This window comes from Rhinolophus ferrumequinum, chromosome 27 (genome assembly GCF_004115265.2).
Source record: "Rhinolophus ferrumequinum isolate MPI-CBG mRhiFer1 chromosome 27, mRhiFer1_v1.p, whole genome shotgun sequence".
In the NCBI taxonomy this organism is placed as follows: domain Eukaryota; kingdom Metazoa; phylum Chordata; class Mammalia; order Chiroptera; family Rhinolophidae; genus Rhinolophus; species Rhinolophus ferrumequinum.
In genome coordinates this window covers 27,322,737-27,347,251 of record NC_046310.1, presented here as the reverse complement: position 1 = coordinate 27,347,251, position 24,515 = coordinate 27,322,737, and positions in this window count along the sequence as shown.

Below are 24,515 nucleotides of genomic sequence, written 5' to 3'. Positions count from 1 at the left end.
GAAAAATTACAATTAATAAATATACAAAGAGATGTAGAACAATTACAGTTAATAAATATACAAAGATATGGTTAACCTCACTTCTAACCAAAGCCATGCAAATGGAAGTACCAGGAAAGAATCAGTTTATGTCCATTCATTTTGCCAAAAACACAGTAATAGTAAAAGTTGGCAAGTATTAAAAATTATTCATTCAACCAAGTCACAATGCCAAAGTCTGTATATCAGACTCCAGGAAAGGCGCTAATATAAGAACACTAGAAACCCTCATTTCCTTTCATTCCATTTTCAGAAATATCCTAGGAAATAATCTTCACCCCTACTCTACTCCAAGAAAATCCTGCACCAAGTGAATACATAAACGAAGATAATCATTGCAGCATCATTAATTATAAGTGTGGAAAAATGGAAGCCACATAATTGCCCAATGATACAGAAATGTAAATAATACAAATTAAGTATTATTACATTTTAGTCCATCCACTGCATTTGTCCGAACAGCTTATTGTCGCAGTAACCAATAATTCCAGAAGTTGCAGTCACCTAACACACCAAAGGGGTGTCTCTTGCTCATGTAATGTCCAAAGTAGGTCGAGCAGCTCACCATAGAGTCTCTTGTCCATGCAGTGAATCAGGGACCCAGGCCACAGCTCTGTGTGCTGCCACTGTCTCCACACATGGCTTCCGGAAGGGGGAAGAGAAACAACAGGAAAAACTCACAGCACCACTTGTCTGTCCTAACTGGAAGTGACGTATCATTTCTGCACCCTTGGGCAAACCTCGTCAGTCACATGGCCTTAGCCTCACCGTTCTTTATGTGTCTTGCCAGCTTTCTGACTGCATTGTTTGTTTTCTACTGTGGCCCTTTAAGAGCTTTTTTTTTAAAAAAAAAAAAAAAAAACGTATTCCACATACTAGTCCTTTGCTGGATACATGGTTTGAAAATATTTTCTCTTATTCTATCGCTTGTCTTTCATCTGCTTAACAGTTTCTCTTTCAGAGCAAAAGTTTTAAATTTTGATTAAGTCCAATTTACCAATTGTTCCTTTTATGGATTGTGCTTCTGGTATCAAGTCTAAGATGTCTTTGCCTAGCTCTAGCTTTAAGAATTTCTCCTTCATTTCCTCCCCTAAAAGTTTCATAGTTTTATGTTTTACATTTGAGTCTATGGTCCGTTTGGAGTTGATTTTTGTCCCCGGTGTGAGACTGAGGTCGAGGCTCCTTTGCTTGTGGCTGTCCCATTGGCCCAGCACCATGCTGAGAAAGCTGTCATTCCCCTGTTGACCCACTTTTGCACCTTTGTCAAAACCAGCTGACTGAACTTCTGTGGACCTGCGTCTGAGTTCTCTTCTGCTGCGGTGACATCTGTGTCCACTCCTCTGCCAACACCTCACGGTTGTAAAGTTAGGGGACTGATTCCTCCCACTTGATCCAATTTCGAACTTGTCTAGTTATTCTAGTTCCTTTGCGTTTCCACATAAACTTTAGAATAGTTTTGTCTTTAGCTACAAAACATTTTGGTGGGATTGCCATAGCAATTGGGTGAAAATTGTGGATCAGTCTGGTGGGGAGCTCACATCCTGGTGCTGAATCTTCCAGTCTATGAACATGGTGTCTCTGTCTTGATTTAGCTTTTCTGTTCCTGTCATCAGCATTGTTCACTTTCCAGTATACACAGGTCCTGCATACGTTTTACAGATTTATACCTAAGTATTTTATTTTTTGAACAATTGTAAATGGTATTGCATTTTTAATTTCAGTCTCTCTGTGTTCATTGCTACTACATACAAATACAACTGATGTTCAATCTTGTACCCTGTGCCAGCTGAACTCATCTATTCTAGAAATTCTTTTGCAAATTCCTTGACATTTTCTACATAAATAATGATATCTGCAAATAGGCACTGTTTTATATCTTTCTTTTTGAACTGTATGTGTTGTATTTCCTTTGCTTGATTTAAATACTGGCTAGAACTCCCAGCACCTACTGAGTATGGGAGGGGTGGGAGAGCGGGGCATGCGCACAGGTGTCTGCCTTATTCCCAGTCTTGGTGAAAGTGCCCCTCCTGTCACCACTAAGTACGTTGTCAGCTGTAGGCTTTTTGTAGATGCTCTTTATCAAGTTGACGAAGTTCTCTCTATTCCCATTTTTCTGAGAGTATTTATCATGAATGGGGTTAAATCTTGTCACATTCTTTTTCTGCATCAATTGAGTTAGTATTGGAAAGGGGCCACATATGAAACCTGACAGGCTCAGGAGACTGAAAATAACCACATAGGATGGCGTGAGCATAAACAATTTCATAACTAAGTGGGCCACGGCGGGAAGTCACATCTTTAGCTTCCTTCATAAAGTTAAGCTGTGCCTTTCAGTGGACCTGTCTGTTGTCTTTTTGCACCTAAGATAACATCTTTGGGATGTCAGTCATCCTTTTTCCAGAGCAGAGCTGGAAACTGCAAAATCCCTCATTATCATACTTCCATCCTGGTTACCATCTCTATGTGCTGTGAAAAGTGAACTGTTAACTATTCTGCACCCACCTATGTAAAAGAAGTACCGGTGTCGCCAATTGACTTTTATCCAATCATAGAGATTTCCCCACTTTGCTTTCTCCCACCCCCTTAATCTACCAGCAATGGATTTCATGTAACCCTCCTCCTTTGATTTTATGCATAAAATAAACTGCAAACCACCATTTCACAGAGTATTTTCTCAATCCACTGAGATTTTGCTTCCCGGCAACTGTCATCAGTTTGGCTCAACTAAACTCGTATAAGCTTTCTCTTAGGCTGCATGTTTTTTTGTCGACAGTATAGACTTCACAGGTTTAGGTCACAGACCCCAACCAGACTGCCTTCACTTCAGGTGCCAGCCACAAATTCTGGGTTTCTCAGGTTACCTGAAGTTCTGTCCAAATGGCACAAATTCAGGCCTTCTCTCTCCCACCTTGGGTTTGATAATTCACTAGAATGACTCACAAAACTCAGGAAGGCTCTACACTTACTATTAGTTTTATTATAAAAGATAAAAATTAGGACCAGCCAAAAGAACACACCCAAAGGGCAAAGTCTGGGAGGGTTCCCACTACAGAGGTTCTGTGTTCTCTCCCCAGGGAATCGGGATGTCTCCGCCTCCTGGCACCAGCCAGGAAGCTCAACCAAATTTCGGTGCCCAGAGTTTTTATTGGGGCTTCATTACGAAGTCTTGATGATTGAATCACTCACCAGATGATTGAACTCAATCTCCAGCCCCTTCTCCTCCCTGGACATTTGGAGGTTGGGTGGATACCCTGTACTTGAAAGGCCCGACCTCTAATGACACATTTGGTCTTTTTGTTTTAGCCAGTCTCATCCTGAAACCATCTAGGAGCTCACGTGAGTCACTGCATTAGCAAAGCTCAGGCGTGGCCTCAGGGCACCAACAAATAACAGACACTCATCACTGGGCAGTTCCAAGGACTTAGAAGCAACTTCCCAGAACCCAGAGGCAAAGACGAGACAAATTCTTTATCATAGGAAATCCTGTGATTTTCTTCTTAGCCAACTAATATGGTTATATCAATATTGATTGATTTTTGAATACTGAAATATCATTGCATCCCTAGAATAAAGCCCAATTCAGCAAATACATATTGCTGAATTGTATTTGCTAATATTTTATTAAAAACTTTTGCTCTTATATTCATGAAGAATGTTCGTATGTAGTTTTCTTTTTTGTACTATCTTTGTCTGATTTTGAAGCTCGGTAATATTTGCTTCATAAAATGAATTCAGAAACATCCCTTTCTCTTTTATTTTCTGGAAGAGATTTTGTAAAATTGATGTTAATTTTCTATAAACCGTTAGAATTATCTACAGAAACCATATGTACCTAGAGATTTCTTCTTTAGAAGATTTTAAATTATGAATTCAATTTCTGTGATATTTATAGGGCCATTCAAATTATTTATTTCATATTGGATGAGTTGTGGTACTTTGTATTTTTTAGGAATTAGTCCATTTCATTAAGTGGTCAAATTTACATAGAGTTGTTCACAGCATTCCCTTACTATATTTCTGATGTCTGCAGGGTATGTAATGATATCACGGTTCATTCTTGACCCTGGTAATTTGTGTTTTTCTCTCTTTCTTTGCCAGTGTTTTGAGAGGTTTGTCAATTGTATTGATCTTTTCAAAGAACTAGCTCTTTGTTTCGTTTATTTTCCTTATTATTTTCTTTTTTTAATTTCATTGATTTCTGCTCGAATATTTGTTATTTCTCTTCGTCTGCAGGTTTTAGGTTTATTTTGCTCTTCTCTTTCCAGCTTTTTAAGGTGGGAACTTAGATTATTGATTTGAGATTGTTCTTCTTTACTAATGTATACATTTAGTGCTATAAATTTCCTTCTGGGCACTGAATTAGCTGTGTCCCATGAATTTTAATATCTTGTACTTTCAATTTTTAAATTTAGAAGTGTGTTGTTTAGTTTCCAAGTGTTTGGAGTTTCTCCTGTTATCTTTCTGTTATTAGTTTGAGCCCATGGTGGTAAGATGACACACTCTGTATGATTTCAGTTCTATTAAATTGTTTGAGGCTTGTTTTATGGCTCAGGTTACAGTTCATCTTGGTATGTATTCCAGGAGCACCTGAGAAGAACATGAGTTCTGATGTTGCTAGATGGACCGGTTGGCCTGCAAATGCCAGGCTGATCCTCTTGATGCTGCGTGGTTGAGTTCTTCAGTATCCTTGCTGATTTTCTGTCAAACTGCTCTAACAATTGTTGAGAGAGGGGTGTTGAAGTCTTCAATTGTAACTGTGGATTTGTCAATTTCTCCTTTTAGTTCTATCAGTTTTTGCTTCAACATATTTTGCAGCCCTGTTGTTTTGGTGCATTTACATTTAGAATCACCCTGTCTTCTTAATGGATTGACCTTTTCCTCATTACACAATGTCCATCTCTGTCTGGTAATTTCATTTACTCTGCAGTCTACTTTATCTGATATTGATATAGCTACTCCTGCTTTCCTTTGATTAATTTTACATGATTATCTGTTTTCATTCTTTAACTTTCAAGCTGCCTTTATAGTTATACAGGCATACCTCATTTTATTGCACCTCACAGATATTGCATTTTTACAAATTGGTACGACCCTCCACCAGCAAAAAGATTACGACACGCTTTACTGTGAGATTTGCTTCATTCATTGCGGTGGTCTGGAACCGGACCTGTAATATCTCTGAGGCATTGTGTTTTAGGAGTGAATTTTTTATAGGCATCTTATACTGGGTCATGTTTTTAATCCACTCTGTCAATTTCTGTCTTTAATGGGTATATTTAGACCATTTAAATGTAATCTAATTATTGATATGTTAAGGCTTAATTCTGCCATTTTATTTTTTGCTCAGCTGTTAAACATTGTTTAGAAAACTCAGTGGGGAGAAAAGCCTATTATATGTCCCCATAGTTTTGCTGACCATGTTCTTCCTTCCTTCCTTCCTTTGCTGTTTTCTTTCTGTCCAGAGAACTTTCTTTGGCCTTCCTTTTAGAGCAGGTCTACTGGTGACAAATTCTCTTAGTTTTCCTTTATCTGATAATGTCTTGATTTCCCCCTCAATCCTGAAGGCTTTTTTTGATGATTATGTGATTCTAGTTTGACATTTCTTTTTTCATCATTTGAAAAATATTGTACCACTTCCTCCTGGCCTCCTTTTTTTCTGATTAGAAATGTCTTGGTGTGGATTTCTTTGGATTTATCTGGTTTGGAGTTTGCTCAGCTTTTAGCCTTTGTTTTGCTGAGTGTCTTTTCACTCCTGCCCTCTTTTTCCTTCCAGGACTCCAGTGACATGAATATTATGTATTTTATTATAATCCCATGAGCCCCTGAGGGTGTGTTCATTTTTTCTTTTCCTATCTCTTTTTCCTTCTGTAAAGATCGAGTACTTTGTATTTTCTGTCTTCCAGTTCACTGATTCTTTCCTCTGTGCCATTCTGCTTTGAGCCTATCCACTGAGTTTTACATTTTGTTTATTGTATTTTCAGTTTTAAAACATCCATTTGGTTCTTCTTTATATCTTCTGTTGCTGAAACTTTTAAAAAATTTGTTTCAAGCAAGTTCATAGTTACTCGTTGAAGCATTTAAAAATTTCTTAATTGTGATACGATACATATAACAAAATGTACTATTGTAACCATTATGGAGGCATAAGTACATTTACACCGTAATGCATTATTATGGTACTTTATCGTGGCTGTTTTAAAATCTTTGTCAGGTCCTTCCTGTGTTCCTCATCTCAGTGTTAGCCTCTGTTGGTTGTCTTTTTCACATAGTTTGAGATCTTCCTGGTTCTTGGTATGAAAACTGAAATTCGATGGAAACCTACACCTTTTCCTGTTGTTATGAGACTGTGGACTTATTTAAACCTCCTGTTTTAAATGGCTTTCTCTGATAGCTCTGTGGCAGGGGAAGGGAGATCTGCCTCAGACCTGCCAGGTGGTGGTGGAAGTCTGGCCTCCCTACGTGGTCCACTCTGAAACGGGGGAGGAGGTCTCACACTGGCCAGTGTGGATGAGAGCCCAGCTCCTTACTTGGTCTTCTTGTACACGATTCCTGAAAGGGTGTTGGAGACTTGCTCAGCCATTTCTGGTATGGGTGGGGGTGACATCACAGTTTATTTTCTGTGGGGTTTGGCTGGAGTAGAGTGTTAGTTGTCTAAAAGTTTTCTGTCTTACTAGGCTGCCCTTTCCTTGCCCTCTCACTAGAGAGAGCGAGCCTCTGTTGTGACTCTCTGGGCCTGCACCCATTGTCATTTCCAGGTAACTGGCTTCTTAAGCCCCAATTAGGGGTTTATAAGGCAAACAAACCAAAACCAGTGAACAAACCTAGAGAATTCACCACCATGTCACTTGTTAGGTCCTGAGGTCCCTGGTCTGTTTTCCTTTTCTCTGAGGGTTTTTTTCTATGTGCTGTCCAGGCTTTTTGTTATACTTAGAAATAAGAGTGTGATGGGGTCGAGTTAATATTTCTGGGATGTCTGCTTACTTTTAAACATCTGCTCTGCCTAGCTTCAGATTTTGAGAAATTTCTTGAGGGAACACCTAGTAGTATGACAGGTCCACTTCTCCGTCCTTTCATTCTCATTGAAATAATTGGTCCCTCAAGTGTGCACAAAATGTCCCAAAACTCTGCTGAGTCTCTGTCTCCAACAGCAGCTCTGCACAGGCAAAGCCTAGACTCTCAGTCCTTGACCTGTGCTTGGAACCAGCAGATGTCCAAGGTCTGCATGGCTGCATGGCCAGCTCACTTCTTTATGGTTCTTCCCTCTTTGGGATCTAGAACCCTCTAGTCTTGTTTGCTTTGGTGGCTCTCTCTGATGCATGGAAAAACATTTTTTAAGTTTTTTATACAGCTTTTACAGTTATTTTGGCAGGAACATCGATCTGCCCCAATCATAACTGACAGCGGAAGTCTGTTTCTCAGAATTCATGTGACAGTGACAGTATTGCTCATGAGTGGCTTGATGTCAAAAGCACCCTTCTCATTGACTGACATATTCCAAGTAGCAAAAGGATAGTGTTGCAGAGAGTGGTGGAAAGTGTGGGCTCTTGAGTCAGAGGGCCTGGCTTTGAATGCTGGCTCTGCCACTTACTAACCTTGGGTAATTTTTTAGACTTCTGAAGTCTTGGTTTTCTCATCTGTGACATGAGAATAATATAATTTCCATCTTAGATCTCTGTTGTAAGGATTAAATGAGGTGACATGAGTAAAGGACTTTATGTGCTCCCTAACACATCATAAATGAAGACAAAATTATTAGCTACTATTTAATACTAATGTTCTAAATGATAGGTTTATATCAGTCAATAGAATTTTATGTAACCCACAAATACCTGAATTGATTATTTACTTATTTATGACATGTATTTGTGATTTTTACTTAAACAGTAAAGTATTCCAGGTATCCGGCCTGCCTCTCTCCTTCTAGAACAGAATGGGATGAAGTAGGTAGGACCTATAGTATGATACCACATGGTATCATAGTATCATGAACCATGTATGATACTATAATATGTGGACAGTATCATGACTTCAAAACATTAGATAGAATGGAGGAGAGAAGGAACTCAATGGGCAGCCCACAGAACTGTTATGATCAGTTTTTGGGTAGGAGTAACGGGAGGGAGAGAGAAAATGGATTTTATCTGAAGGTTGTAGTTCTCTGCATTGTCTTTCTGACATTGATAGCTTTGTTCATAGAAAAAAAATGAATGATAAATATGTGGGCCACTGCTTGGGAAAGATCTATAATGTTAAATAAAGCAGAGTCTCTTGATTTCTGTTTTGTTTTATTCTCTGTTTTATTGAGAATGGTGTTGAAAACAGGAAAGAGTAGAAGGATGATTAAGAGCAAACTAAATCCTGGGATAGGCAGGGATCCACAAAACAATGTAACTCAAGTGTCTGAATCTAGGATTAACCAAGTGAGCTGCACAGACCATAGGATAGCAGCAGAGTGCAAGGGTAGGAGTTTGGTTTTGGTTTTAGAGTGGCCTGGAAGTCCTGGCTCTGTCACATACCATTGGGAAAGGAAGCGTCTTCGGGCTTTATTTCTTTATCTCTGAAATGAAGGAAATCTGTGAACTCATAATGATTATCAAGAGAGAGACAAAGAGAAAGAGAGAGAAGCCCTCCCTTTTCATTATTTGTTGCAACAAAGAATCAACTTATCTGAAGGTCATTAAAGGACTGTCATCTTCGCATCACGCTGGCCCAAGCAGCTTCAGTGGATAAAGGCAAGCTCTACTTTGCAGAAGAATGGCAGGCAATAATGGTTGCAGGATTGATAGAACTAGAAAATCATTGAAAATTCTAATGAAATTATTCTCCAGTAATATTAACAGGGAAATGCTGGAAAGAGATAGATTGGTTATCTTGGCATTAATTTCCTTCTAAACTCCAAACTATGAGTGCTATGACAATAGAGTTCTTAATTTCAAGGGATGGTAATGTGCCCTTTGGAACATTCAGAAAAGAGTTCAAGTGACTTTGACCTTTGGTATCTTCGGAACACATTGTTACCTTTATGCCTCTTCGTGATTCTAATCTTACTATACCATGAAGACCTCATTTTAATAAACAAAAAAGTTTATTTTAGAATACTTTTAGATTTATAGAAAAGTTACCTAGCCAGTACAGAGCCCTCCTGTACCCCCGACAGTTTACTGATATTAACACAAAGTATTAATGAACCAGTATTGAAACATTGTTATTAACTCAAGTCTACACGCCATTCATATTTCCTCAGTTTTTGTCTAATGTTCTTCCTGAGTTCCAGTGTGCCACCCATGACACCACATGACATTTACTCATCACATCTTCTTAGGCTCCTTTTGGCCGTGACAGTTTTTGAGACTTTCCTTGTTTTTGATGACCTTGTCTTTGTGTGTGTGTGTGGTAAAAAAAACAACAACAACAACAATAAAAACATGTCATTAAGACCCACGTTACGGTTCGGTGAGGAAATGGCCAATATCATCAAAAACTACTGTCAGCTGCTATGAGTTTTCAGGAGCAAATTGGGGGGGTTTGAGCCCTTCTTTTGAGAGAGAGAAGACTGACACCATAGGGTCTGTGCATCTAGGTGACTTTGAAATGAGATCTGCCCCAGGGGCCCAACAAAAGGACGTAAGCCTCTAGGTCCATGCAATGCTCCTCTGAAAATATTTCTTTCTCTGTGCTCAGCCAGACTTTTATTTCCCTTAAGGGTCACACTGATGAGCCTGTTGGAGCGGGTGTGTCCCCTGCAAGTCTCCCTTCGTCCTGAATTCCGACAAGTCACAACGGTATATACCGTGCTGTTGTGTGTAACTCCGCAGCTCAAGCTGTCCTCAGAAGGTGTCCGTTTGGCTTCCTCAGATTGACTGGAAGGCCCTTGACACAAGGACCGGCTCTCTGACTTCTTTACACCCTTTACAACAGACGTGTGGTGTTACAGGCTGGGCCCGTGGGGAGGGACAACAAAGTGGCCAAAGGCCACAGATGACTGCACGCAGCGACAGTGAGCGATACTCATTTCCAGCTCGCTGGGCCGGCTGTCCCCTCCCATGCAGGACAGAAGGGGTGCCAAAGAAGGCAGTGAGCGAGAGGAATACTATTTTAATGCAATATTTCAAAATGAATGCAAAATATCCATGATAAGCAAAATATCAAAATTTTAAATAAAGATAAGTTGTTAGTCTTATGACCGTGTTATTGAGCACTGAAACTGTGCTTTGCAATCAGCCCAGGATTCCCAGGCCTGTGTAGCCCCTTCCCTCTCTCCCCACCACACACACACCAGGTGACACGCAGGGGTGACAGTGGCAACACTGGCTTTAGATAGAGTCATGTGTTTTCATTGTAGAGCTTTAATTTTTTACCCTTGGTTAAAAACAGGTGACAGTATTTTGATAGGTGAACATAGGGTACACATTTTCCTTTTCCCTCCTGTATGATTCTTCATGACACTGCAATTTACAAAGAATTTTAGTGTATATCAGTTCATTTAATTTTCAAAAGCCAAAAAAAAAAAAATCCCTAGTAGACACTGTTATCCTCATTTTGGAGAAGAGACTGGGCCTCAGATGAAGCTCCTAACCCAACGGTGTTGAGCTGGCGAATGGCGAGCTGGGACTCACCTCCCTGAGCCCGGTCCCCATGGGGGCAGCCTGAGCAAACTGCCTTTGTGCTCACACCCAAGCCTCTGCCCTCCCTTCTGGGCTCTGTGCACCATATCTGTCTCTGACATTTTCCCAAGGGGTATGCACGTGCAACTGTGTGTGTGCACATATGTGCACATGCACGTGTGTGTATTCAGAGTATGAGCATATGTGACACAGAGAACAGAAAACGTGGAAAGGAGGGCGAGGGTGCTGCAGTCGGGCAGAGCTCCCACCTGACGTCCTTTGGCTCGGGGATCACATCTGGAGAGCCGGCACCAGCTGACCTGCCTTCTTCTGTCCGAAGGAACCACCGCTCTAGGCCAGCCTCGCTTCTTGAGCTTCAGGGAGGAGGCTCAGAATCTTGGCAGATGATGTAGGAAAAATTACTAACCCCACAACTATATGAATAAAAATAATGTGTTATTTGGAAAACCTTGGTTTGCCTTTTCTAAACTGAGTGTCTGAAAGACCCTTCCACAAATATGCAGCCCAGCTTCTGGTCTGTGAATGCAGTAGTGGCGGTGGCGTGGCTTTTGGGATTGTTATGCAGGGTCTCTAGTCCCGCTCCCCACATAAGAACGCAGGATGTGGTGAGGCCAAAAAGAAACACCAATGGAGCCATAGATAGAGGAGTCATATCACTATAGTCTCGCTGTCGGCTGGGTTGGAGACACAGGAAACAGAATCCACACAACCTGCAACCCACTGTCCGCTTCTCTGTCAACCAACCAACCTCATTTGCTAACTGCAATCCGCCGTGCTAACTGCAATCTGCACTTGCTGGCTCAGCCACCATCTTTTTGCTAGCCCCCCATTTTCTGCTAGAGTAACCATGGTAGTTATATTAGTGGCCAATGGCTCACTGGTTACAGCTGACGGCCAACTAGCCACAGCTGATGGCCATCCAATCACAGTTGATGGCCATTTACTATCCGAGTGAGCACCTTTCCACGTGAGGGTGAGAGCCTGGAAACTTCACTCCTTGGTCTCTCCCCAAACTCCACCCCTACAGGGTCTCGCCTCACAATCTACGTGACAAGAGTCTTCCACGAAGGGCCCTGTGCGAGGAGCCTGGAGGTGAATGCAATATCCTGGACAGAGCCAACGCTCTCTGGGCACAACCAGGGTTTCTCAGGGCACCACCAGTCCTTCTGGGCACAGCTAGACTTCCTGGGCTTCTTAGGGTACCACTAGTCTCCCTGGGCACAGCCAGGGCCTCTCAGGGCACTGCCACCCTCTCTGGGCACAGCCAGGGTTTCTCAGGGCACAGCCAGTGTTTCTCAGGGCACCACCAGTCCTTCTGGGCACAGCCAGCCTTCCTCGGCTCAGCCAGGGTTCTCAGGGCACTGCCACCCTCTCTGGGCACAGCCAGACCCCCTGGACACAACCAGGGCCTCTCAGAGTACTGACACTCTTTGTGGACCCAGCCAGACTTCCTTGGCACAGCCAGGGTTTCTCAGGGTACCACCAGTCTTTTTGGGCATAGCCAGACTTTCTGGGCACAGCCAAGCTTCTCACATATTTTCGACGGCGGCTGGTCGAGACAAAAGCAAACATCCGCCGGTTCCACTACATGGTGGTACGTTCCCAAGCAAACAGTCAAGCGGTCCATTAAATTAGGGATGGAGCCCATTCCCCATAGTCCACAGTCATTCACCAGGGCTGTGAGTTAGCCTCACAATGTGTGCCCTCCCTGCAGGGCGAGGGCTCCAAGTCCTCCCCAACCTAGGGGTGAGGGATGACCTTGACCTCACCCGCATCCTCCACTGAGGAGCCAGCGTTTCCTCCTTGGCTTACAAGTCCTGCATCCGGGCTGCCTCAGCAAGCACTTCTCAGCCCACAGCCGCAATGACCTTCGCTTTCTCTGGCCTATGCTGGTTGGTGAACCGTCCACGTCTTCCCACCCCTCCACGGGGGTCCAGCTCTCCGGCAGCTGCTCCTCCTGGTCTTCCTGAGACTGAGTGTTCATACACACAAACTGCTCCCACGCCCTTCGGAGAGCTTTGGCCGGCACCGTACCCTGCTCACTGCGCCATGTGTCATGCAGGGTCTCTTGTCTCGCTCTCCACATAAGAACGCAGGATAGGGTGAGGTCAAAAAGCAACACCCACAGAGCCGTAGATAGGGGAGTTATACCACTATATTCTCGCTGGTGGCATCCGCCTCTCTGCAAATCGCAATCCATAATCCGCCCTGGTAACTGCAATCCCCCCTTGCTAGCTCAGCCACCATCTTCTTGCTAGCCCCCCATTTTCTGCTAGCCTAGCCACGGTAGTTATATTAGTGGCCAATGGCTCACTGGTTACAGCTGACGGCCAACTAGCCACAGCTGATGGCCATCCAATCACAGTTGATGGCCATTTACTACCCAAGTGAGTACCTTTCCATGTGAGGGTGAGAGCCTGGAAACTACACTCCTGGCTCTGTCCCCACAGGGATGCATCAGGAATTGTTCCATGGAAAGTAAGCAGCCTCTGAAACGCCCTCTCCTTCCCAAATGAAAGCCCCAGGTAAAAACCTGAGAAAACATCATTGGCCAGTACACTCCTGACCTATGAAGGGAGGGCCACACACCAGCAGCTTTTGGCAGTTTTCCCTGGCTGAATATTGTCCTACCTGTGTCATTACTTTTGATAGGATTAGCCCTGGAGTCCTGACATAAAAATCCCAGGACCCGCATTGGCTCGATAGCCTGTGAAAATATTGTTTTATTTTCTTGCAGTTTGCAGGCTCATGGAACCCTGTGGGGACAGAGCCCCAAAAAGCAGTTTCCAGGCTCTCGGCCTCACATAGAAAGGTGCTGGCTCAGGTAGTAAATGGCCATCGACTGTGATCAAATGGCCATCAGCTGTGACTAGTTGGCCGTCAGCTGTAACCAGTTAGCCATTGGGCACTAATATAACTGCCGTGGCTAGGCTAGCAGAAAAAGGGGGAGCTAGCAAGAAGATGGTGGCTGAGTCTGCAGGCGGCACAGTGAGGGGTGAGAATTGTGTGGCTCCTGGTTCCTGTGTCTCCAACCCAGCCGCCAGTGAGAGTGTGACTCCCCTACCTATGGCTCCGTGGGTGTTCCTGTTTGGCCTCACCATGTCCTGCGTTCTTGTGTGGGGAGCGGGAGCAGAGACCCCACAGACCCTGCCTGACACCTTGCACGACAAACCCTGAGAGACATTTTTAAGTGTATTGCTTTTTGACAAGCTCATCTCAAAGCACAGCAGCCCCGACTGGGCAAGAGGCAGCCACCTTAAACGAGAGCCTCTGGAATGTGTGAGGAAACGCGTCACAAAGGTACCACCAGTCTCTGGAATGTGTGAAGAAACACGTCAGCCAGGGTTCTCGGGGCACGCCGTTAGGGCACACTCCGCTGGCAGGAGCTGATGCTGTGGGTTGGCCTGGGGCGTTTGTGCGTGTGGGGAGCCCACCAGGTCAGCACTCCAGTGGTGAAGGAGCCAGCTGTGAGAGCCTTGGAGAGAAGGGTCCCAGGGTCCCGTTTGATCAACACAGAACCAAGCAACGCCGACCACTCAGTGCCAGGCTCCAGACACAGCTGCTCCCTTGTCAGCCAGTAGGCATTACCTTTTTTCTTTTTGCCTTTTAGCCTGTTGTAAGAACTAGAAGGAGCAACTGTGGGATCTATGACCATTTGAACTCTATGGTGTCCAGGTGTTTGGTGTACAGCTTTGATTGAATTTGATGGAAAATAATGGGTTTAATTAACTATTAGGTTGGTGCAAAAGTAATTGCGGTTTTTGCAATTATTTTTAACCTTTTAAACCGCGATTACTTTTATACCAACCTAATAACATTAACGAGTACCCCCCGTATCTCTCTGATTTGATTGTAGCATGCTTTGTGCTTCCTGCTTACTTTTAGGCTAGCTTTAAAAGACCACAAAACACAGAGGCCAAAATTCTACAAGTTTTGTATCATTTATTTTTTTTCTAAATAAAACTCTCCTAACCTTTGTTATTTTATGTGTTTTCCCTTCCAGCCTCTATTCTCCTGTAAAAGTTCCTTCACACTGTCTGAATGTCCTCTTCTCCAAATGCTACTGTGCCAGTGTCCTCACTCGGGTCCTGACTGCCTGTCGTAGCCAGCAGCCTCCTCAGTGTGGAGTACGGAAGGCAATGGCAAACCGGCATCGGTAGATGTGAGTCAGTGGACAGACATGGGGAGGGTGCTGGCGGTCAGCAGGGAGAGGTCCTTCCACAGGGCTCACCCTCCCCACAGTCTGCTCCAAGGCAGCCGCTTATAGTCCCCACCCCAGGATGCTGGCGCCTGCTAGTGACACCGGAAGACGTGCCTTACTGACGGAATGACCAGAAGCTGGCCGTCCACAGGCTCATGATCCCGGATGGACGCCCACTGGCCCACAGAGTTTGCCCTGAGTCCCTGATCACAATGTTCTTTGGTCCCATGACGCCCAAACTGGGTGGGTCACTCACCTTGGTGAGTGTGCATTTCTTCATATTATTACTTTATGTTCATTTGCCTTCTCTTCCTTAGAAGGAAAACTCTCAGGAACGGGAACGCAATCCTTCATTTCTTCCATATCTCCTCGCAGCCTCTAAGAGTGTTCTGTAGCCCTAAGGTCCCCGATGAAAAGGGTGACTTAAGCATTTTAATGAACCCGAGTACAGATCAAGGCTGGGTGAGAATACCCTTAGAATAAGACCTTCATTCATGTCTCAGGTTTCGGTGTATTTATAGAGCAAGAAGGATCCTGGCACTTTGGGCAGGTCTGCTGCAGTTCTGCTGGACCAGGAGGTCCAGGTGCCAACAGCCATCACTCAGCTGTGTCAGAGGTCATGACTGCACCACCGGAGACATAGGCTGTTCTATTTGGTGGTGGGGGGCTGTTTCTGTTTTTATTTGTTTTTAACTGGGGTGTGTGTGTGTGTGTGTGTGTGTGTGTGTGTCAGAACCACACAGCAGCAGTGAGAAGCTTCCACCTGCTTGGAGCAAAAATACGAGCCTGCGTTTCAGGCCCAAGTTTACTTTGTGTGTTGCATGCGCAGCATCAACAGGAAAAAGTGGTAAGATTGGTCCACACACCACAACTTTAACCCTCAAAAGAGTGCCTTCTAAATTGCTTGGTTTTGTGTTTTCATTTGTTTTCCTGAATTCAACTAGATTTGGAGCCTGCAAATTCCTGACCCTACACGAGCCCTCTGGGTGAGAGATTGCATTTTTGAGTTAGTACATGTCACTTCGGAATGTGTTATCGTGGTGTCAAGGATATAGTTTGTTAAAATGTAGGAATTGCCATAAAGCCTCTCATTAAAAATAAGCAAACAACAAAACTTCTCACCAAACATAAACCACTTTTTTCTGCTGTTCCCCAAGCAACGCCTGACTCTTTTCTGTTGTGGTGTCCCACGGGTGTTAGCTGTGGCTCCCTGAGAGTCACTGAGGGTTACTGTAGCTTGTCACTCCTCCTCAAGCACCTTCCTGCTGAGTTCACAGACTTCCCCAGGGCAGCCGGGTGCTTCCTCTGTCAGGGAAAACTGGGGTACATGGCTTTCTTTCTGTAGGACAGTAGGGTTTAGGGGTTCAGCAGCAGGCCCTCCCCCAACCCAGCTGCCCTCTCTCAGGTACTGTGGGGATCAGGCCCAATCCCACCATTTTGCACATGCAGACACAGAGGCCTCAGGAGGTTAGAGGATGGGATCTAGACACCTCCTCCCTCCTCTGGGTCTGGCGGCCTTTGTTCTAGGCCTTTGGTTCGTGCTGGGCCTTCCCCCTGACAGCGCACCCACCATGGAGTGGGGTGACAGCAGCACCCGGCAGTACTGGGCCGGGACTCAGCCTGTCGTCTACCCAAACCCTCTGGCCTCCTGGGAGGTGGGAGCAGCTCAGAGACTTCGGTTACAGAACTGACTCCCACAGTCATGGAGCTGAGCACAGGGAGACAGGTGTCGGTGTGGTTCTCACTTCCGCTGTGCTGGGATGTACTCCAGGGATCACGACAAGGTGGGGGAGGTGGGCAGGTGGATAAGCAGGCTCAGCTTGAGAGTCCGGCCTGTGGGGGCCGCAAGGGGCTGGCATGGGACATGTTCAGTTTACCTGCCCTGGACCAGTGTCTCGACCATTCCTTTAGCAAACTGCTGGGCTGAGTGCCTACATCACCCACCTGCAAAGAGCACCAATGTGCTGGGCCTGGTGGCGGCAGACACTGTGTGAGGGCCCCGCACACAGCACCTAGCAAGACACAGAAGGTGTGGCCGCTGGCTTGGGCTTCTTCACTTTGGTTGTTTCTTTTCCTTTCGCGTCTTACCTGTATCTACGAATCAGGCCTCTGTTTGCTTTGAGTTAGAGCCAAATTACCTCAGAGATCAGTGACTCATGCTGTCGGCCTCTGTGCACAGTTCCAGTGACGCTTACATGAAGCGTTTCAGCCATCTGACGGAAGGGACAGTTCGGGTCACTCTTCTCCCTGTAGTTTTGTTTGTCAACTTAAAAATAGGTGTGTTCTGCGGTTCAGTGAATCCTGGGCTGGAAGAAGCCCAGTTGCTTTCATTCAAGAGTTTAAAGGATTCTCTCTGCATGGTAACTCAGCTCTAACTAGATAAAAAACGCTAAAAAGGCACCCTCCTGCAGCCACAGGAGGCCGCACTCAGGGAGGCTGAGCTGGGCTCTGTTCCCTGGGCCAAGTTTTGCAGTGGCTCCCACTGTCAGGCCATTGCACGGCCAAGGTCTGAATGTGTGTGTCTCCCTAAACTTACATGTTGGAATCCTAACCACCTAAGACGGTGGTCCTTGGAGGTGGGGCCTTTGGGAGGTGCTGAGGTCATGAGGATGGGGTCCTTGTGATGGCATTGGAGCCCTTAGAAAAGAGACCCCACAGAGCTCCCTCTCTCCACTACGTGAGTCCGGGGAGAAGGCGTCTTCAGTGACCCAAGAAGAGGCCGCAACCCCATTTTGGAGCTCTAGCCTCCAGAAACATAAGGAATACATTTCCGTTGTTTATCAAACACTCAGCCTGTGGTATTTTTTATAGCACTAGGAATGGACTGACACACACTTACAGTGGCCACACAAATAGACACTTCCCAAGGAAAGAAGGACTTTGGGAAAGAGGTGATCTCAGCTTGTATCTGACCCACTTCTGGGTATCAGGCCTGGCTTTGCTGCACTGCTCAGCCCTGGGCGGGGCAGGGGTGAGGTGCTCAGGCTCCTGAGGCTCTGAGGGCCCTGTCGCTGCCTCCCAGCTCTTGCCGAGCTCCCTGGCACCTCGGCTGTGCCACATGCAATCTCCTTGCTCTTAGTCACCATCAGCCAGGCCAGGCAAACAAGAGCATCAGTGCAGTTTGCAGATGAGGAAACTGAGGCTCAGGGATGTTAAATTGCTCCATCATGATTGTGATTCTGCGAAACAGCCAATTTGAGACTTAAGGTCTCCTTACTCCAATGTGCAGAGCCTGTCACCAAGGCCCACCGTCTGCTGTTGACGTTTCAAATGGTCAGGGACTTGCTGAGATGCTGGGGCAGGAGAGCCATGGGAGATGCCTGCTCCTTATAAGGGCTCCTGGGCAGGAGGTGCTGAGCCCACGAGAGTGGCCAGCACCCGGGTTCGACAAGGATGGTGAAAGGTGGCCCCTGAGCACCGTGGAGGGTGTGGGCTGGGGAATGAGGACAAGGGAGCAATAGCATTGGAGAGTCTTAGCCAAAGGGTTTCTCAAGTATCCCATGGCTCTAGGGGAAGGGCCAAAGTGTAGATGAGAAACACCTGATACCGAGCCCACATGGGATGCTTTGCAGAGGTCCCCGGACCCTTTCTCTGTGCAGACATAGAGGCTTAGATGGCCACACACATGCACACGTGAATGTACATGCACACACATACACACACACATACACGCAGACACACGCACACAGACACTGTTTTGTTTGCCTGTGTTTCGGTTTTGCCACCAATAACAATTTATTCTATTCAGTAAGACTAGAGCATGCTCAATTGTGTTTCTACAGCTGCAATTCTGCCTAAGACTTATGCTGATTTTGAAGATTCCCGCCCCCCCAATCTTGAAACTGAGAAGACTCTGAAAAGAAAGTTTCACTCAAGGAAGAAACATTTTGAGATTTCCAAAATAATTGCAAGTTCTTCTGACCTCCATAGTCCTTCAGAATCCTCATCACAATTTAAGTGGCTTGGTTGTGTGGTTATTTGACGTCTGCTTCTCCCATAGGCTGAACTTTGAAAGGGCTGGACCAGGCCTGCCAGTCCTTTCAGCAGGTCTTTCTCGAGAGCTGGCATGTGCTCGACCTTGTCCTGCCTGCTGGGGATGCTGGTGAACCGTCTTGAGTGTGTCCCGACACTTGGAAGCCCCTACATCAGGCACTTAGCGGGTACTTACTACATAAAAGGTGAACACATTTCTAGTCTGTTTCTGCACCCCAGATTTTCCCTTAATAAGAGATTTGGGTCCTCACAGTCTTCCTGGACGAGCCCCCACCAGCCAGCCCCTTGGCCCCCTCTGCTCTTGGCACTCAGGTCTGTGAAATAGGCCTGGGGTCAGGACCCCCTGCCTGCCTGAAGCATGGTCTGAGGACAGACAGGGCAAACGGACATGGGCTGTCCCAGCACGAGGGGAGGAGGGATGAGCAGAGAGGGCTGACCCACTTTTCTGGTCCAGCTGTGCGCTGGGCTCTGGGGAGGAGCCTGGCCTGCTGCCCTAACCCGGCTCTGTGCTGCATTGTTTTCAGGACAGTGACGTGTGTCAGGGGGTTGGGTAAGCAGGCTGAAGCCAACAGCCAGGCCAGGCAAACAAGAGCATCAGTGCAGTTGAAGAGCATCAGGCTGAAGAAAGAAGGTGCCAGAGAGATCCAGAATCCCGCCACCTTAGCCTGAACACAGCGGGTTTCTCCATCCTCCTGGGGCTCTGGGCTGGCCCATCACCGTCCCCACCCTTTGTAGGGGTAGCACAGAGAAACTGCGCTTTAATGGGGGCAAATGTACCCGCTACTTCTGGGACTGCCACTTCCCAAATGAGCAAGGATGGGCTTGTGGCCAAGTCATTCCACTTATCAAAACCTCGGTTTCCTTACCTGGAAGCGGGGATCATAGTACTTCCCTCCAGAAGCTGTGAGAAGACTAGAAATCTGGCCCTTAAACAAATGGTGGGTGGGGATCTGACCCCATTGCATGCTCATGAGGACTGCATGTCACAAATCACAACTCATTCGTGCCTGCCCCTGTCTGTCATGGCCAGGAGGACGGAAGAGGGCCCCAAGCACCCAGACTCTCCCTGCTTGGAGGACAAAGGTCCCGTGTGTCTTATCTGGTCCTGCTGCTCTTGGGGTGAGAGCTGCTGGGCTTCAGTTCCAGTGTGAACCTGTCACCTGAGGACAGCCACCCCTGCACGGCCGCTGTCCTATCTCACCCTCTCTCCACATCCCTCACTCTGATTGGAACGGCCTGAATTTCCTTTCCTACCTTTGGAAATGTCCCTGAGCCTTGCCACACACTCCTCCTGGGTGCTCTCCTTTCGTCTTGGCTTAGCGGAGGCGATGTGCCATCCCCACACCTGGCAGCCCTTCTACACCTTGTCCTCTCCTTGGATTTTCTGCCCACCAGCCACCAGCTCTCCTCCCTTCCTCCAAACGGTCCCAGGGAACTTGTACTGCAGCATTCCCTAAGGTGCAGTCGCTGGCCACCACCCCAAGGGTCACCTAAGCATCTTGTTAAAATTCAGATTCCCAGGCTTCGTCCCCACCCCCTCAAACAGAATGGGGCCTGGGACTTGGGTGATGTTTGAAAAATGTTCTCCTTTAAAACACATTCTATTTATATGTTTTAAAATTACACAAGCGACACAGAAGTGCAACACGAGGTGACATCAACAGTCACAAAGCTCTCACCACCATGCCACTCTCTTCTTTCCAGGTAACCAGGCCAGATTTGTCTGCTGGCCACATCCTTCTCAGTCCTCACACAAACTATGCACACGTGTACAGGAGGTCGTGTTGTGGGTTTTTACAGAAACTGAGGATGCTGTACGAATGACTCTGAGAACTGCTTTCCTCTTATATCAAAACATCCAGGTCGAGATACGATGCTACCTCGTTCCTTTAAAAGTTGTATAACATTTCATAGTGCAGAGGGACACAGTAGTAAAACCTCTCTCTAGTTATGGGCATCAAGGTTGTTTCCAGTTTGTGTTTGCTACCATTAGTAATGCTGTATTTAACATCTGTGCATATACCAGTATTTACATATTGGTGCTTTGGTTTATGTAGAATAGATTCATAAAAGTGAGATAGATCTGTAAAAGAATATATCTGATTTAAAAAACAGAAACAAACTGGAACAATTCCCACGCCCCTAGCAATGTACTGCACGTTCTGTTTCTTGCATTCTCAAAAGCATTAGGTGTTAATCTAATATGTTTGGTCTTTTCTTCATGGCCTGTAGGTCTCAGGTCTTGCTTAGAAAAAGCACTATAAGAGTATACAGTCTTCTCCTCAATTAAAAATATTTTGATTACTTGTGTTTTTATTAAAGTATAGTTGACATAAAATATTATAGTAGTTCCAGCTGTACAACATAGTATTCAACATTTATATGTCTTACAATGTGCTCACTGCACTTAACCTAGTACCCATGGGTCACCGTGCAAAGTTGTCTCACTGTTATTGACGATATTTCCCTTCTACGTTCTCACCCGTCTCTCCATGTTCCCACCTCTCTGGCAACCATGTTTGTTCTTTGTTTCTATGATTCTGTTTCTGTTTTGTTTGTCCATTTATTTTGTTACACATATATGTGTAATCATATGTGTTATTTCTTTATGTTACACATATACATATGAAATCATATGGTATTTGTCTTTGTCGTCTGACTTATTTCACTCAGGATAATACCCTCTAGGTCCATCCATGTTGTTGCAGATGGCAAGATTTCATCCTTTTTTATGGCTGAGTAATAGTCCATTGTATACATGTACCACATCTCCTTTATCCATTCATCTACTGCTAGACACCTAGGTCACTTCTGTATCTTGGCCATTGTAAATAGCACTGTAGTGAACATATGGGTGAATATATCTTTTGGCAATAGTGTTTTGAATTTCTTTACATAAATACCCAGAAGTAGAATTGCTGGATCATAATGTAATTCTATTTTTTTATTTTTTGAGGAAACTCCATACTTTTTTCCATCGTGGCTGCACCAATTTGCAATCCCACCAACAGTGCACGAGGGTTCCCTTTTCTCCACATCCTTGCCAGCACTTGTTGTTTGGTGATTTATTGATAATGGCCATTCTGACAGGTGTGTGGTGATATCGTGGTTTTAACTTGCATTTTCTCTGATGATGAGTGATGTTGAGCATCTCTTCCTACATCTATTGGCCATCTGTATGTCCTCTTTGGAGAGATGTATATTCAAGTCCTCTGCCCATTTTTTGATTGGATTGTTTTTGTTATTGAGCTGTATGAGTTCCTTCTATATTTTGAATATTAATCCCTTATCAGTTGTATTACTGACAAATATCCTTTCATTTTGTTAAGGGTTATATCAACTACAGAAGCTTTTTAGTTTCATGTAGTCCCATTTTGTTTATTTTTGTGTTTTTTACCTTTTGCTCTTGGGGATATATCAAAAAAGATGTTATCAAGATTTATGTGAAATAATTTACTATGTATTTTTTTCTAGGAGTTTTATGGTTTTGGGTCTTACATTTAAGTCTTTAATCCATGTTCAGTTTTTCTTGTATATGGTGTAAGAAGGTGATCCAGTTTAATTTTTTAATGTATGTTTGTTTTCTCAACACCATTTACTGAATAGACTCTCTTTACTCCACTATATGTTCTTGCCTCCATTGTCATAGATTAATTGACATAAGAGGTCTGACAATTAAGTTCGCGAACTTGTTGCAACGATGTTGCTAACCTTTTTTGATATCAGAGGGATTATTCATTATAAATTTGTACCAACTGGACAAAGAGTTAACCAAGTTTGCTGTTTGGAAGTGCCGAAAAGGCTGCATGAAAAAGTCAGACGACCTGAACTTTTCGCCAGCAATTCATGGCTCTTGCATCATGGCATTGTACCAGCTCACACAGCACTGTCTGTAAGGGAGTTTTTAGTGAGTAAACAAATAACTGTATTAGAACACCCTCCCTACTCACCTTGTCTGCCCCCCCAATGACTTTTTTCTTTACCTGAAGTTAAAGGAAATATTGAAAGGAAGACATTTTGATGACATTCAGGACATCAAGTGAAATATGACGACAGCTCTGATGGCCATTCCAGAAAAAGAGTTCCAGAATTGCTTTGAAGGGAGGACTAGATGCTGACATTGGTGCATAGCTTCCCAAGGGGAGTACTTCGAAGGTGACTGTAGTGATATTCAGCAATCAGGTATGTAGCACGTTTTCTAGAATGAGTTCGTGAACTTAATTGTCTGAACTTGTGTAGGCGTGGATTTATTTCTGTGCTCTCTATTCTGTTCCATTGATCTATGTGTCTGTTTTTATGCCAATACCATGCTGTTTTGATTACTATTGCCTTGTAGTACAGTTTGATATCAGATAGTGTGATACCTCCATCTTTGTTCTTCTTTCTCAATATTGTTGTGGCTATTTCAGATCTTATTGGTTCCACATAAATTTTAGAGTTATTTGGCCTAGTTCTGTGTAAAATACCATTGGTATTTTCATAGGGATTGCATTGAATCTATAGATTGATTTGGATAGTGTGGACATTTTAACGATGTTAATTCTTCCTATCCATGCGAATGATATATGCTTCCAATTATTTGTATCTTCTTCAGTTTCTTTAGTATAAGGCTTTTTACCTCCTTGGTTAAATTTATTCCTAGGTATTTTTTTTTTGATGCAATTGTAAATGGGATTGTTTTGTTAATTTCTCTGTCTGATAGTTTATTATTGGTGTATAAAAATGCAACCAATTTCTGAATATTAATTTTTTTATCCCACTACTTTATTGAATTCATTTATCAGTTCTAATAGGTTTTTAGTGACTCTTTAGGGTTTTTATATAGAGTGTCATGTCATCTGCAAATAATGACAGTTATACTTCTTTCTTTGCAATTTGGATGCCTTATATTTCTTTTTCTTGTCTGATTGCTGTGGCTAGGATTTCCAGTACTAAATTGAATAGAAGTGGTGAAAGTGGACATCCTTGTCTTGTTCCTGATCTTAAGGAGAATGCTTTTAGCTTTTCCTTCTTCAGTATGATGTTAGCTGTGGGTTTGTCATATATGGCCTTTATTATGTTGAGGTATGTTTCCTCTGTTCCCACTTCATTGAGAGTTTTTATCATAAATGGATGCTGGATTTGTCAAATGCTTTTTCTGTATCTATTGATATGATCATATAAGTTGTATCCATTTTGTTTATGTGGTGTATCCTGTTGATTTGCAGATATTAAACCAAACTTGCATTCCATGAATAAATTCCACTTGATTGTGGAGTATGATCTTTTAAAAAAAATGTATTGCTGAATTCAGTTTGCTAGTATTTTGTTGAGGATTTTTGCATCTATGTTCATCAGGGATATCAGCCTGTAATTTTCTTTTTTTGTAATGTCTTTGTCTGGTTTTGGAATCAGGGTAATGGGGGACTTGTAAAATGAGCTTGGGACCCTTCTGCCTCTTTAATTTTTGGAACAGTTTGAGAAGAATAGGTATTAATTCTTTTTTGAATGTTTGGTAAAATTCACCTGTGAAGCCATCCTCTCCAGGACTTTTGTTTGTTGAGAGTTTTTTAATTACTGATTCTATTTTGTTAGTAGTTATTGGTTTGTTCAGATTTTCTGTTTCTTCTTGACTCAGACTTGGAAAATTGTGCATTTCCAGGAATTTATCCATTTCT